Source organism: Phyllostomus hastatus, unplaced genomic scaffold, assembly GCF_019186645.2.
Source record: "Phyllostomus hastatus isolate PE091 unplaced genomic scaffold, TTU_PhHast_1.1 phas_contig_209, whole genome shotgun sequence".
NCBI classification, from domain to species: Eukaryota; Metazoa; Chordata; class Mammalia; order Chiroptera; family Phyllostomidae; genus Phyllostomus; species Phyllostomus hastatus.
Window position 1 is genome coordinate 23,702,691 of NW_025333735.1, and position 13,929 is coordinate 23,716,619.

Consider the following 13,929-nt stretch of genomic DNA (forward strand, 5'->3'; position numbering starts at 1 on the left):
TCTTTTGAAAGTGTACTGGGTACTGAGAATATGATATGATTAATTATTTACAGAATCCCCTCATTTTGATTCTTTTCATTTATAGCCTATGTAACAATTTCCAAGCAATTTTAATCACCATGATGAAAGAACCAGCACAAATCTTAGAAAAACCTTTATTAGAATGTCCTCAGATGAATACAGAAGACAATCACTAACAAAATTGTTCAATTGAAAATTAACATTTTAAAATTAAAATGATAAATACAGTTTAAGATATAAATCCAAGCAAATAACAACAAAATTGTTTGCATGAAATATGAGTTCTTAGTTTTGTGCCTGCAGCAGTTAGGGCTGTCAATCATTTGGGAAGTAGATAGAGTTGGGAGTTTTTGTTTTTTGAATTGTTGAAACAGTAAGACAGTATTTCACAGAATTACTTTGCTAATTTAACATATATACGTTTATATCCATATCTATATCTATCTATATCTATTTATCCATATTTAAAAGGCATTTATGTTATCAGGCATAGCATATATTTCCTGCCCAAATATTTTCTTGTTATACAAAGTTTGAGTTGTAAAAATTTGGATTAAGTCATGGATACTTATTGATTAAAAAACTATATGGCAATTTCTAAAGAAAATGCTTTCAAAATAAGTGCTTGGGAACCTAGCATGGGTTAATGGGGGTAGCAGGATAGTTTAATAGCCTTCATTTTATAGTCACTATAAGTTTTTAAATTGGATCACAGAAGCAAGACAAGTGTATTTTGTAATTCACATAAAAATAGCCCTGTGACACCTTGTTATCAGCAAATGATTAAGAAGAGGAGAATGCTTATTCTGCTTTCATTTTAATGCCATGTGGGTGGAATGAAGGTAGTTCCACTGAGCAGAACTGTATTTGGAGGCATAAACACGCATCCAGGGTCATTCCATTGCATTTGGCATGGAGGAAAACTTCATGCGGGTTTTCTTTTTAGTTTTATGTCGGAAGATTTCAAATAGAGATGTCACAACATAGCTCAATGAACTTGATATGTGATATCTATTTCTTGATTTGCATGATTAAAGCATTATAGAGAAGTGGCTCAGATATCAAAAGATTTCTTATAAGTGGCAGCGCCAAAGGTAATTACTGTTAAAATGTACACACTTGTACCCTGGTTGCTTGTTAACTTCTAAGTTGTTTACAACTCCAAGGGTTGGAATAGAACTTTTCATTTGATTTTTAGATATTAAGATCCCTTTCTCATTCCATTTTGATATCAAAAGTATATTTAGCATATTTTATAACCTACATCCCTCAAAATGACATTAGCTTCAACCAAAAAAAAAAGCCATAGAACACATAGAAAGCCCTTCTTAGTATTCCAGATTTTAAGCCAATTGCTTCTTAAACAAAAGTAGCCCTTTAAATACAAAGCTAAAATTTATACTTAAAAAAGAAACCCGATTAATTTAGTCAACTGATCTCCAGTTAGTTATCCAAAAGTGCAGTTGAACTCCTACTGTAAGCCCAGAGCATTATGAGAGGGGGTGGGGATGGAAAGGGGAACAGAGAAGTGAGAGGAAAGAGAAGAGAGGTTGTTATTCTCAGTCTTTTATTAACCAGTTTCTTTCATTCTAGTGGGTCTTTATATTTTAGAAAAATAAGAGTGATCTGGGGCTCTATTCATTCTTACCTAAAATTTTGGAGTAGGTAATAACTGTCTGCAACCTGGTCCAACATATGCCTCCCAAACTAAAACAAACAAACTCATTTGCCATACAAATTGTTTACGATTCATTAAAAAGCAAAATTGCATATCTCGGTGCTGGCAGCTGAGGCCGAGCCTCCGGGCGGGCGGAGGGGGCATTCACTGAGTTGCCTTTGTATGCTGGGAGGACCAAGCCGGAGGTTCCCACTATGCAGCCCGGAGTCTGTGCAGCCAGATGACGCATGAGGTAATTTTAAAGCTTTATTTGCCTTTAGTGTGAAACTCAGAACTTGTACTATCCTTTGGCTAAAGAACCACATCCGTTGGGGGGCAAGTTTAAATTTTTTTCTTAGTTGGAGAAAATTGTTAGGGGTAGCAAGGTGGGGTTATGGGGGGAGAGGGAGTGAATACTCTTCTAGGAAAGAGAAGAGCTAAGAGAAATGTGAATTTTGTCTTATTTTCATTAATCCTCTCCTCCTTCATCAAAGCTCTCAATTCCCTATCAATAATGAGAAGTTTGCATTAGAATTATTTGTAACTGGCAGATCTAGAATGCTGTGCTATGTGGTCACCTTTGTGGGAAATAAAAAATCAACTTATTCTCCATGGGAACTTCTACAACTTCTTTAAAGAGCGCTCTGATTTCTCACCCCTTTTCAAAGCAAAGATCTTGAAGCACTGAAGTTGAGAGAAACTTCCTGTAGTATGCAGTCTAAACAGCAGCATGTGAGCTTATAGCATTGTTTATTTTTAGTCAACTGCATTGCTAAATGTTTCCACCACTTTTATATTTTATATTGCCAGTGGTAAAACATCTGTAAAATACTTTTAAATGAAAAGCAACTTCCAAGTGAACTTTACCAAAAAGGAACGACAGTTTTCCAAGTTAAAAAATGAGGAGCATTTTGTGATCTTTGTAAGAAAAAAAATGACACGATTTGCCATAAAAAAGTAACAGTCTATAAAATCTATGAGCTCTTGAAATATAAGTAAAATGTCGCCCAGAATATGACATCAGCATGCAGTTTTTTTAAAGCTTACAATTTAGCTTAGAAAATAATAGCTAAACCAATCAGTATATCCATTTCTAGTGTTTAACAAGCTGCATAAGACCAAGCGATAGGCAACATCACAGCATACAAGCAAACCTTGTTCTTGCTGGCAGAAACTCTAATGGGAAAATAAGTGCCCTGAATAAAAGTTCAGGATCTAAGTGGATAATCTACTGCTAGTCTAATTAAGCAAAAGCTGAAAGTAACATTGTCCTGAAATCACCAGTAAAGTTTCTATGCCTAGTTAAGAAATTACAAGTTAAAACACACATATACAACATACCCACGACCACCTTAACTCAAGAGTCCTTAGGATGGACAATCTGTACCCCAAGAAGCAGCCGAAAGAATCTTGCAGTAGCTCACTTTTAATAGTCTTTCAGTCCTCAGAGTTCCTAAAACTTGCCAAAATGATACCACCATTGGTCCAGGAAGGGAAAGAACTCTTTCCGTAGATGATACAATGAAACTGACCAAGTCCTGTCTTGTAATTCCATTCGCCAGTCTCCCCTTCAACACTACTCTCTCTCTCTCATTCTTTTTTTTTTTCTTAAACTGATATCTATGTGAAATGAGCTGAAGTTCACGGTCCAGTTAGGAACGGATAATACATTCATTGTCCTGGCAGCTAACTTTTTTTCTATCCCTGGATGAATTCACGCTTGCAGCAAGAATAATAATTACGGAAAACAAGAAATGCACTGCTAACGAATTAATCCTTAACGGACACCACCCTAACGAGGGCGGTAATGATTTGAGGACTCTCCTCCTCACAGGACTTGCATCTCCCATGACAATAAGCTATTGTGCATCCTCCCAACTCACTCTACCTCTTATAGATCCAAGATGTCAAAGGTTGTCTGGCCTGGATGACCATGACATGTGAGTTAACTCATTCTGTGGCTGCATGGTGGAACTTGATTAAAACTTTATTTGTACCCAGAGTAGCTAAAAGATAGAATGTGTGGGTCTTTTCCACTCAGAGCTAGAGTTCCTAAGAGACTTAAGACCTGCTCTGACATAAATAAACAGGGATAAGTTAGATGAGAGCTATGGGTCCCCAGATGGAAAACAGGGAGTGGGCACTGAGTTCTCTCACAGGTGACTTCAGTCAATCCAATTAATGGGGCAGGACCGGAATTCACCCAGGGCTTGCTTCTACCCAGCACCCAACATGCATCCTCAGAAAATACCTCAGTGAAAGAAAAACCACGCACTGTATAGTCCCTGAAAACAAAAGTAAAGGGAATGTGAAGCTACAAAGAGGGACCAAAACCTGATGGCCAGGACAAATATTTTATTTTATTTTATTTTTTACCCCAAGATGGGTTTGGCTAAAATACCCACCTCCACCTTAAAACTTCTGAGACTCTTAAAGAAAAACCCAAACCAAAACCCAAGTAAACAATAACTCCCAAGCACTGTCCCATGGAAATCCAGGGCAAGTATTCCTGGGAACTCAAGTCGCAGAGTGGCAGAGAGAGGATGGCAAGAGGAAGCAGTGTGAGGCTGCCTCACTGAAGAGTGTGAAAAAAATCAAATGTGAATTTGATGAATGTGAGGTCTGGGACATTTTGTCAAAGAGGGAGGGAAAGTAGAAAAGAAAAAAAAAGCAGTCCCGGCTGCCAACTCACCATCCACCAAGTTCTGGCCGAGATGTCGTAGCAGAGCTGCCATTTGATGGAGCCGTCGGAAGCTTTCCCTGCCATTACGCTGTCAGCAAGCTTCATCTGATGCTAACTCACGGGAGATAAGACACCTAATTGAGAAAACATTTGCAGTGGCATGTGGGGCAACATGTAGTCCGGTCCATACCATATGGAATCATGGGTAAAAAAAAAAATCTCCTTGACAATGAACCAATCTCTCACAGACCCAGTGGCAAGGTGAAGTGGAGATGAAAAGTCTTCTGCTCCTAGCACTGTCTTCTCTCTCCTTTTTCAATAACAAAAACCTACTGCTACACATCAAAGAGGCGGTTAAAATTAGGGCTTCATCACTCAGATGATTTTGGTCTGCAAGGTTTTTCCTTTCCTTCCAACAACCAATCCCCCCCCCCCCTTTTTTTTAAGGAGAATAAAGAGATTTAATAGGACAAAGGCAGGTAGTGGACTGCGGAGGGAGATCGCCACAGGCTATTAGCCTAAAATTTCTGCTTGACAGATGGAACTGCTTAGAGACTATCATGCGATGTTTTGGGCTTTTTTTTTTCCCTATCCCCCCCTTCTTCGACTTTAAGTCTGATTCGGTGTCTGTTTTTCACAGCCACTTTTCTCAAGAACGTGAGCTGTGCATTTAAAAAAAAATGTTCAGTTTAGTTTCTCTGTCTTACACATCTCGTTGAAAGCAAAGTGAAAAGTCTAAAACTAAATCTGGGAACAGGTTTTCCAAGGAGAAAACACACACACACACAAAACCCTAAGGAAAAAATATTTCTCCTTCCTTAGCTTATTTTAAACAATTTAATTCATTAGTTAATTTGGTTGTGAAGGAACATAAATATGAGAAGACAACGTTCAAGTCCCCTGATTTTTGGTTTCGGCTGGCGTTGTATTTAGATGTGTGTTTTAATGTGAGGAAATACATTACTGATATTTTATAAGTTATAACCTGGGCTAAGCTAGGCACTTTCTCTAATTTTGGTGTCCCTCTGTTTTGTAAAAATTAATTCTGTCTTTTTCCACTCTTCGTACATCAAATGGTCAGTCTGGATCAGTTCACTTTAACATAATTCAGGCTAAATTTGACATGAGTACTTATTCAGGGAAAATCATATCTGATTTCCTTACTGTAACCACGCCATCTATATCACAGGGGTTTTCACCACACATACTCTCTTTACCAGAAAAAATAAACTGTAACATGGACCTACCAATAAGAATGGCTATAAAAAGGAATTTTAAGTGAGAAGAAGTCCAGGTAACTACTGAATTTTAAGTCATTTTACTTCAGGACCAAGGGGAGCAAAAAGTAGAGAGAATGCCTGGTATTTATTATATTTTATTTGTTTAAACTGTGTGAAATTAGAAACTGCAGAAACACCTTTATAAGAGCAGTGTACCAAACACATTTTAATTTTTTTCTGAATATAAACCGTTCCTTGATCCCCAGGAACCTAGCAGTGCTATCACCTTCTCTAGACCACAGGCCTTCCATACAGGCACTGCAGAGTGTGGGAGAATTTATCTCTTGCCCTTTTCAGGGCTATATAGAACTGTGGCTATTTATCAAGTTGTGCATTAATGACTTAACTATCCAGTGGATTTTTTTCTAGTCACACTTTTGACTGAATAATATTTAGATAAACTTATTTAGGACACATTTTAAGTTTAAAGAAGGTTAAATTTGGTGGCTTCAGCTTTCCTATGTCTGACCTCTTCCTCAGTAGGTGTTATTTTAACCATTTAGCATCAGGTAAATAGCTGTTTGGACAAAAATAATTTCAGTAAAGCAAAAGTTATCCATTTGCACCTGAAATGTTTTATAATTTAAAGTAAGATGCACAGACTGCTTCTACACTATAAACCACAAAGACAATAAATAGGGCATTTATTTCTTTCTTATCCCTCATTGTAATAGGATTTCTTCTAATAATGTGGGGGTAGGAGACTGTATTCAGAATTATCATCAAATATGGATATTGTCATTACTCTTAGAAGCATCTTTGTATTCTTTATTACTCTGGCATCTCTTTTCAGAAACAGAGTCTGCATTAGCACAGGAAATGTTAAGTTGTCTTCAGTGTCTAAAAGCAAATGGCCCTTCTGCCAGGATCTTGTCCTGAGCTTGCCAGTCAAATCGTCTGTTGCTTGGTGTAACTGCAGCGTTTTTAAAGTGACCTCGTCTTTCTTTAGTTTACTATTCAGAGAATGAAAGGGGAAAAAGTTGGAAATTCTATATAAAATGTAAAATAGCACAAACCAAAAAAAAAAAAGGAAAAAACAAGAAGAAATAGAACAGTTTTCTGTCTTTGAATCAACTTCCTATTTCATGTTATCTTTTCTTAGTTGGCTCTGACAAGCAGACAAACCCCAAGTTTCCTTGCTTTATAGAGTTTTTTTTTTTTAGCATTTTCCCAGGGCATAAAGGCACATAGACATTTTGGACTTGTGGGCCCAAAACCTTACAATTTCTGAGTTGGTCCCGCGGCAACCTCTGAAGTTGGAGGTGTCTCTTTTCTGAGCCACTGCATTTCTCAGAATTGGATCACCCCATGAACGCCCATTATTTATGAATGAATGGGGCACAAGGTAAACTAGAGTCCAGATTTCACTTTGTGAATGGAATACCTGAGAAGATATTACAGGAGATGGGACAGTAGTTTTAAACAAAGAAATGATAAATATTATTGAATAATAGTGTTTTAAATCCAGAACAATTAGGTGCATTTAACTTCATCATTGTTCTCTAAAAGGCTGGTGGAAGCTCTCCTTTCCCATATATCAATCAGTCTTTTCACAGTGTGGCCAGTTGTTAATAGCCTTAAAACAAGATTAAATAAAACATGTTAAATATCACAATTATTGTGGAAAATAAAATTATTTGGTGAGCATAAAGGGGAGCAATTCAAGCATTTAACATGATCCAGGAAATGCTACTCCAAACAATTGCATTTGCTTTATGCATTTTCCCCCTTTGATTGCTGACAGATGCCTTTTTGGAAACAAACATCTAAATGGTTTGCTTTCAGTCAGAAAAAAAATAACAGAAAGCAGCTACATGTTTTGAATTTAACTCTTGTCATTTGAATACTTCTTTCCATTGCACGTGAATGAATCTGAGGCAAAAACAGCACTCTCATCAAGAAATAAGCCTATTAGGATTTAGATTTTCTTACTTTCTTTGAACATATTTTATAAGGAGTGGGAATTCCCCTAGCTATGAAGTCAGTGATGGGTTAAACTGCAGAATGCAGTATGAAGAATATGGCCCAGGTGAATGGCAAGCATTAGAAAGGAAATTGTTTTCTCATGATAGGAAGACTCCAGCAAAGAGAAAGCCACTTTTCAGTGTCATTTGGGCTGTGTGGCCAGTGCTTCCCAAATCTGCTACCTCTTTTTGTTGAATGGGATTCCCATCTGTGTCTGTGCAGCAGGACACTTGGATAAAAACCTTGAAGATTCTGCTGCCAGCAGGTGTACAATACCAAGGAAAGGTTCTGCTTTTGTTACTTGTTGCTAAAGGATAACATGAAATGAAATATTACTGATTCTCAGAGGCCCAAGAGTAGAGTGGTTGAGAGCATTGTGTCTGAAGTCCAAGTGCCCATCTCTAGGCTTGGTTGGTTACTAACTGTGTATCCAGGCTACTTAAACTCTCTGATTCTCCGTGTCTTAATCAGGAAAATGAAGATAAAAAAAAATATATATATATATATATATATATATATATATATATATATATATATTCCAAAGCTGAAAAAGGCAGAATTGAAGAAAATGCCAGTGCCAGGGGGTCTAGACAGCCCCATCTATTTTAATGATATGCCCAGAGATTGCCCAGATTTTTTATGTAGGATGTGTATGTATACACACACGAACATACACATATACATCTATATATATATACACACATATATGTTAACTAAGTAAATAGTTAGAAGCAAAAATGTACATAAAGTCAGTATTCCCTGATATGTGTAATTAAGTGCTAAACCAAAGTTATTGTTTTGTTATTGATGTTTTATTATTATTATTATTATTATTATTATTATTGATAGCAATGTTGAAAGAATCCCTTTCTTCTTCCTTCTGCTCCTGTTCTGTGAAGCTGGGTTAGGTCTCTTCCCTCTGTTCTTCCATAATAATCTGTGCCTTGCTCCACTGCAGCTCTTAGCACCCTCTCCTGAAATCACCTGCCTCTTAGTTGACCTTTCCCCCAGACCTTGAGATTCTTGACAGCAAGGAACATATCTTGTTTTTTTCTGTAGCTACAAGGTCAAGCTCAGTGCTGGGCAAATAGTAGGGGCTTCCTAAATGGTGAAAGAAAATTACTAAAAAGGCATAGAACATTAGGCAATTTGGAATTTGATTGCATTTTCCTCATGTTTACACAGCCTTTTCATTTACCTTGGCTCAAACTATTGCTTTCCTGGCATATCATCTGCTTTCCCAAGTTAACGTCCCCAGTCAAGACCCTAGTCCACAGTGATCTATGGAGCCCTTGAATACCTGTTACCTTCCTTATCTGAATCACCCATTAGTACCTCACATAGATTAACTACAGTATTATTTGTCTTTAATGTACATATGTCATTCATTCATTCATTTACACATATAACAGCAACTTCTGCAATGTAGGCAACAAAATAATTTTCCTTCTTTTTTAAGTCTGTTTCTTGGGCCATTGGAAATCTAAAAGTCTAGGGAAAGAGCAACTAATGTATTAAATCCTTCCTCTTAGCCAGGCATTGTACTAAGATTTTTTAAAAAAGTTTTTATCAGATAGGTTCTTATAAGGTGTGATCTATTAACTCCATTTTACAAACAAGAAAACAGGCTTAGGGTTCTGGAGTTAGAGATGGAAAAAGGATTTAAGCCTGGGAATTGTGACTTCAGAGCTTCACCTTGCTGGTGTTGCCTCCTAAACCACGAAAGGAGGAAAATAATAGAACTTGGCACTTGCCATGTTTGAGGAACTTTTTAAAGTGCTTCTGGGTATGATATGTCATTTAACCTTTATAGTGGCCTAGGAAGTAGATATTATTATTTTTAATTTGCAAGTCAGAGTCAAAAAAGGGATGAGTCTTGTGTAATGATACATACTAAGCAAAAAGAACAATAATTCAACCCTAAGTTAACCTGATGAAAAAGTCCATGCTTTTTCTATCCCAATTAGCTAGTTCTCAGATTTTTAAAAATTTATTTTGTAGAGGTGTATGCTGGGCTTAATGAATATGGATGGCCTTGAATTTCCAGCTTTTGGAAATCATGAAATCAGAAGTGAATACTGCTGATGAAACTGTGGAAGTCCAGTTTAGGGCAATGGGTGTCTAAGACTTTTTTAAAAAGCCTATATTAAAGAGGGATTATCTGCTATTAATACCTAGGTCTTTTCTCTAACCTTAATCAGGTGAGAAATCCTAAAATGGTCTTCAGGGTATCACTATCTAACCCTGAAAAGGAGTGTGTACTCACACGTAAGCTTTGGGGTAAGAGGAATAATGTACACAAAAGGATAGACAGCCTAGGTCTTCCAAAGCCCAGGGAAACACTGAGGTCTTTGGTGGGAGATTTATCCCTTTTTGATGAAAGTAGCAAGGACTTCTCTTCTGCACAGGTACACATCAGTACGAGGCATGAGTGTGGTGACTTTAAAAAACCAGTGTCCCAAGTCTCCTTTTTCGCATGTTTTTCTCACCGTATGGTAGAAGCAAATGCTGAAAGACTGAAAGGGCAGAATTGAAGAAAATGCCAGGGGGTCCAGAGAGCCCCATTCATTTTAATGATGTGCCTAGATGTTTGACCTATGATATGTATGTATGTATGTGTGTATGTATGTATGTATGTATATATATTCCCCCCCCGGAGAAAAATATTGATTTTCTTTTTAGCAGAAACTCACCCACCATGTCCTGCAAAGAATTAGTTTCTTCTTAGTGGCAGTTCTTCTGTCTCATTTCCATTTAGAAATTCTTTGACTTTCACTTTTTATGCATTTTCTGTTAACCAGCTGCCACCCAAGATTGGACTAAACCCTCTGCCCCCTGTTAAAAAGAAAAAAAAAAGGAAAACCCGTGTACAACACAACCATCTAATAAGTATATTCACAACTTTGATGCAAGGCGCTTAAGAAAACTAAAAGGTTAATATATTCTAACTAGATGTTGGGTATAGAATGTCAGATCTGTCAAATTTCATTATAACTTGCTGCTCATTGGAAAAGATTTGATTTCTTTTGCCACTGTCCTACTATGTTCAAGTCACAGACTGCCAGCAGCAGCCCACTGAAGACCACAGGCTGGCAGTGAGCGGGCTCGAGTGGGAAACCAGCCGCAAGGACCATCTGTTTCCGATTTCTAGCTGAGCCAAGATGTGCAGTGAAGTGCACTCCATTCACCAGGCCAGCTTCTCCCCTGCTCAAGTTATTAGTGTTACAAGTGGAATTATCTTTTCCAAACAGCAGGGGAGCTATAATCCTTATGGAACAGGACCTTAACACACACACACACACACACACACACAGACGCAAAACACAAATCCACACACACATACAACATTCAGACATGTTTTTTGTTAAAGTTGTATGGAGAGCTGCTTGTAAATTTAATTACAGTTTTCATGGGGTTTATAAAATGTTTTATTAAGCATAATAACCTCTGAGGCAGCAGAATATACATTGGACTCATTTAGTCTTAATTAAATAATCAAATATCTTTAGGATGCTTTTTTGTGGGCATGGTTAAAAATGATGAGATGGATATATTTAAACCATCTTAAAATGTAATGACTTTCAGAAGTGTAATGACATTTTAGGAATAATCAATGGGAGCTCTTGCTTGGCTGGCCCAAGAGAGCCAATCTCATGCAAACAGACAGTGCTGAGGCTAGTTAGCCAGCTATTAAATCCCAAAGGATCCAAATGACTGGTGTCACCGTTTAAGTTCGGAAACTGTAATAAGCTACATCTTTATTTGATGTCGATGTTCTGTCTGTCTCAGATTGATAATTTTGTTAAATCCTCATCCAAGGACATGTTTTTTAAATTGATTTTAGAGAGGAAGGGAAGAAGAGGGGAGAGGGAGAGAGAGAGAAACATCTATGTGAGGGAGAAATATCAATCATTGGCCTCCTGGATGTACCTTGACTTGGGATCAAATTCAAAACCTAGGTATTTGCCCTGGCCAGGATTCGAACCCACAATCCCTTGGTGCATGGGGCAATGCTCCAACCAACTGAGCTACCTGGCCAGGACTCAGGTGCTCAATATGCTTGTTTCTATTCCTCTTTATGTATTCCCTGAATAACAGAGACCCTTATAAATTGTAGAGTCAGCTTCCAGCAAATTTCTCTTTTGTGGATGAATAGCACTAAGGGTCTACTGTGCTGCTGTAGATGGGTCCATGAAGGCTGCCTTGGTTGTGGCTCCCTGTATGTGTCAGCCAGCCAAAGAGCACAGGTTTCTGAGGGCAAGGTCTGCAGAGAGTGCCATGCAATCATGAACAAGTAAGCACCTAATGGATGCTTTAGGTTTCTGGTGAGTGAGAGACTGATTTTTCCAAAATTGAACATTTTTTTCTTTTCAAAGCAAAGATCATATAAATTCTTTTAAAATAAGGAGAGGCTTAGCAAAGAGCATTACCTGGAGTCACCCAGCAAGTTAGTAGCAAAAACGGCTTCAACCCAGAGATCCTAATATTCAGTATCTCTGTTTGCCATTATACCACTTGATCATAGTGTTTGAAGAGCTATGTCTTGAATTCTGTAATTCAATTGGATTCAGATGCATACAAAACCCTGCCCTTGTTGCCTCTGCTGATTGTACTGTACACCTGATAGTTAGATCACTGTGTATTACTCATGTTTACAGACAGAAATGGAGGCATCTAGGGTATTCTTCTTATTAGATAAATGGTAAAGCTAAGGAAAGAGGTTTGGGTAGGGGGAAAAGTTAAAAATCCATGCAGTCTCAAAGGCTGAGTAAGTCCTATAGGGAACTCAGAAGCTGGGATGGCCCCACAGAGCTGCTCCAAATTGGTTGAGGGGGCCAGCCTTTGTATTCTTGCAGTGAGTGACCCACCAGTCATTGAATGCAGGCCATCTCACAGAAAAAGAAGAAACTGTGGGCTAGGTGGGTCTTTTAGCCAAAGACAGAATCCAGATGGGTTTTCAGCCGAGAGCTGTTTGTTTCTAATGTTCCTGGTAGCTGATGGGCATCTGGATGGTGTGCCACCCAATCCATTGTACTCAGAGAAGTCAAATGGCTTAAGGTAGTCAAATGTCAGGTTTGTGGCAGACCTGGGCACAGTCCATTGCTCTATTCATTTTCCAAATTACCAGGAGAAAGTTTCATGTGGTATTTGAGCAGAATCAACCCAATACATCCAGGAGCACTGCTTCTCATTGAGAAACTACAGGGGGCAGGGAAAGGAAGCCAAGAGAGTGAGAACAATGTTGACTTTCTTGGCTTCTTCTTCAGCTATCTAGTGACAGGCACTTTGCTGACAAATACAAGAGTTCAAGTAATGAATGAGAGATTTGGAGTGTGACTCTAAACCCATGCAGTCAGATCTCTGTTTAAACCTTCCCAAAGTCTCTTGGTAGGAGCATGTGCTGGCATCTCCTGGAGCATTGTACTTATGGAAAAGAGAATATGGATGAGGAGAGAAGGAAGCAAATAGAAGCAGTGAAGTGAAAAATTGTTTTATTTAGTTTGTATATTTTCATCTCAAAGAACTCTCCTATAGATCACCTGGTCATTAAAAAAAACAAATCCAAAACATTAATGGTGTGGAATGATTAATTAAACCCTCTCCTTCAAAGAAGAGTTTTGGAAAGCAAATCTAAGTTTTCCTAATCTCTTCAAAAGAGTAAATTTGGAGATAAAAGACAGTTTTTAGATATCCACCTGCCCATCTCTCCCCCAACTCTAATTTTTTTCTTGTCTCTTCAGTTGCATTCTTCTATTTGCTATAACATTTTAAAAACATATAAAAACATAACATATTTAGAAGTCATCTTGATTTTTGAGCCATTTCCATTTCTCCATTTCACTGGTAGAGACCATGACATAAATCACTTGGGAATCCATGGATCACCCAGATTCTAAGTTGTGATCTTTTCTCTGTGTCTTGATGGGACAAATTGAAGAGACTCGTTTCTATCTTGTGATGGAAAATTCTAATTTCAGTGTCTATAATATAGTTATTGGACAGAGGTCTGCTCTTTTGTTTATATGTTGGTTATGGTTGCTTTAATACTACAATGGCAGAGTCGAATAGTTATGATGGAGACCATATGGTCTGGAAAACCTAAAATATTTACAGTCTGGCCCTTTACAGAAAAAAGTTTAATGATCCCTGGTCTAGTGGACAGGGTTTAGGGCTTGCAGTTCAACAGGCTTGAATTCAAATTCTGTCTCTTCAACTTCTAGAAATGTGATCTTGAGCAAATTCCTTAAACCGTCTATATGTCAGTGTGCTTACTTCAAAAATAGTAATAACAATACTCCACAGGCTTGTGAAGATTGAAGGAG

General features: G+C 37.8%; 1 long non-coding RNA gene across 1 annotated transcript in view; it reads left to right on the plus strand.

Annotated features, from left to right (window-relative positions):
- Nucleotides 1–1,874: 1,874 nt before the first annotated feature.
- Nucleotides 1,875–13,929, plus strand: part of LOC123816470 — an 82,858-nt gene continuing 70,803 nt past the window's right edge. Inside the window, exon 1 of the long non-coding RNA XR_006785284.1 lies at nt 1,875–1,931. This is a non-coding gene — a long non-coding RNA (uncharacterized LOC123816470). The remainder of the gene's footprint in view (nt 1,932–13,929) is intronic.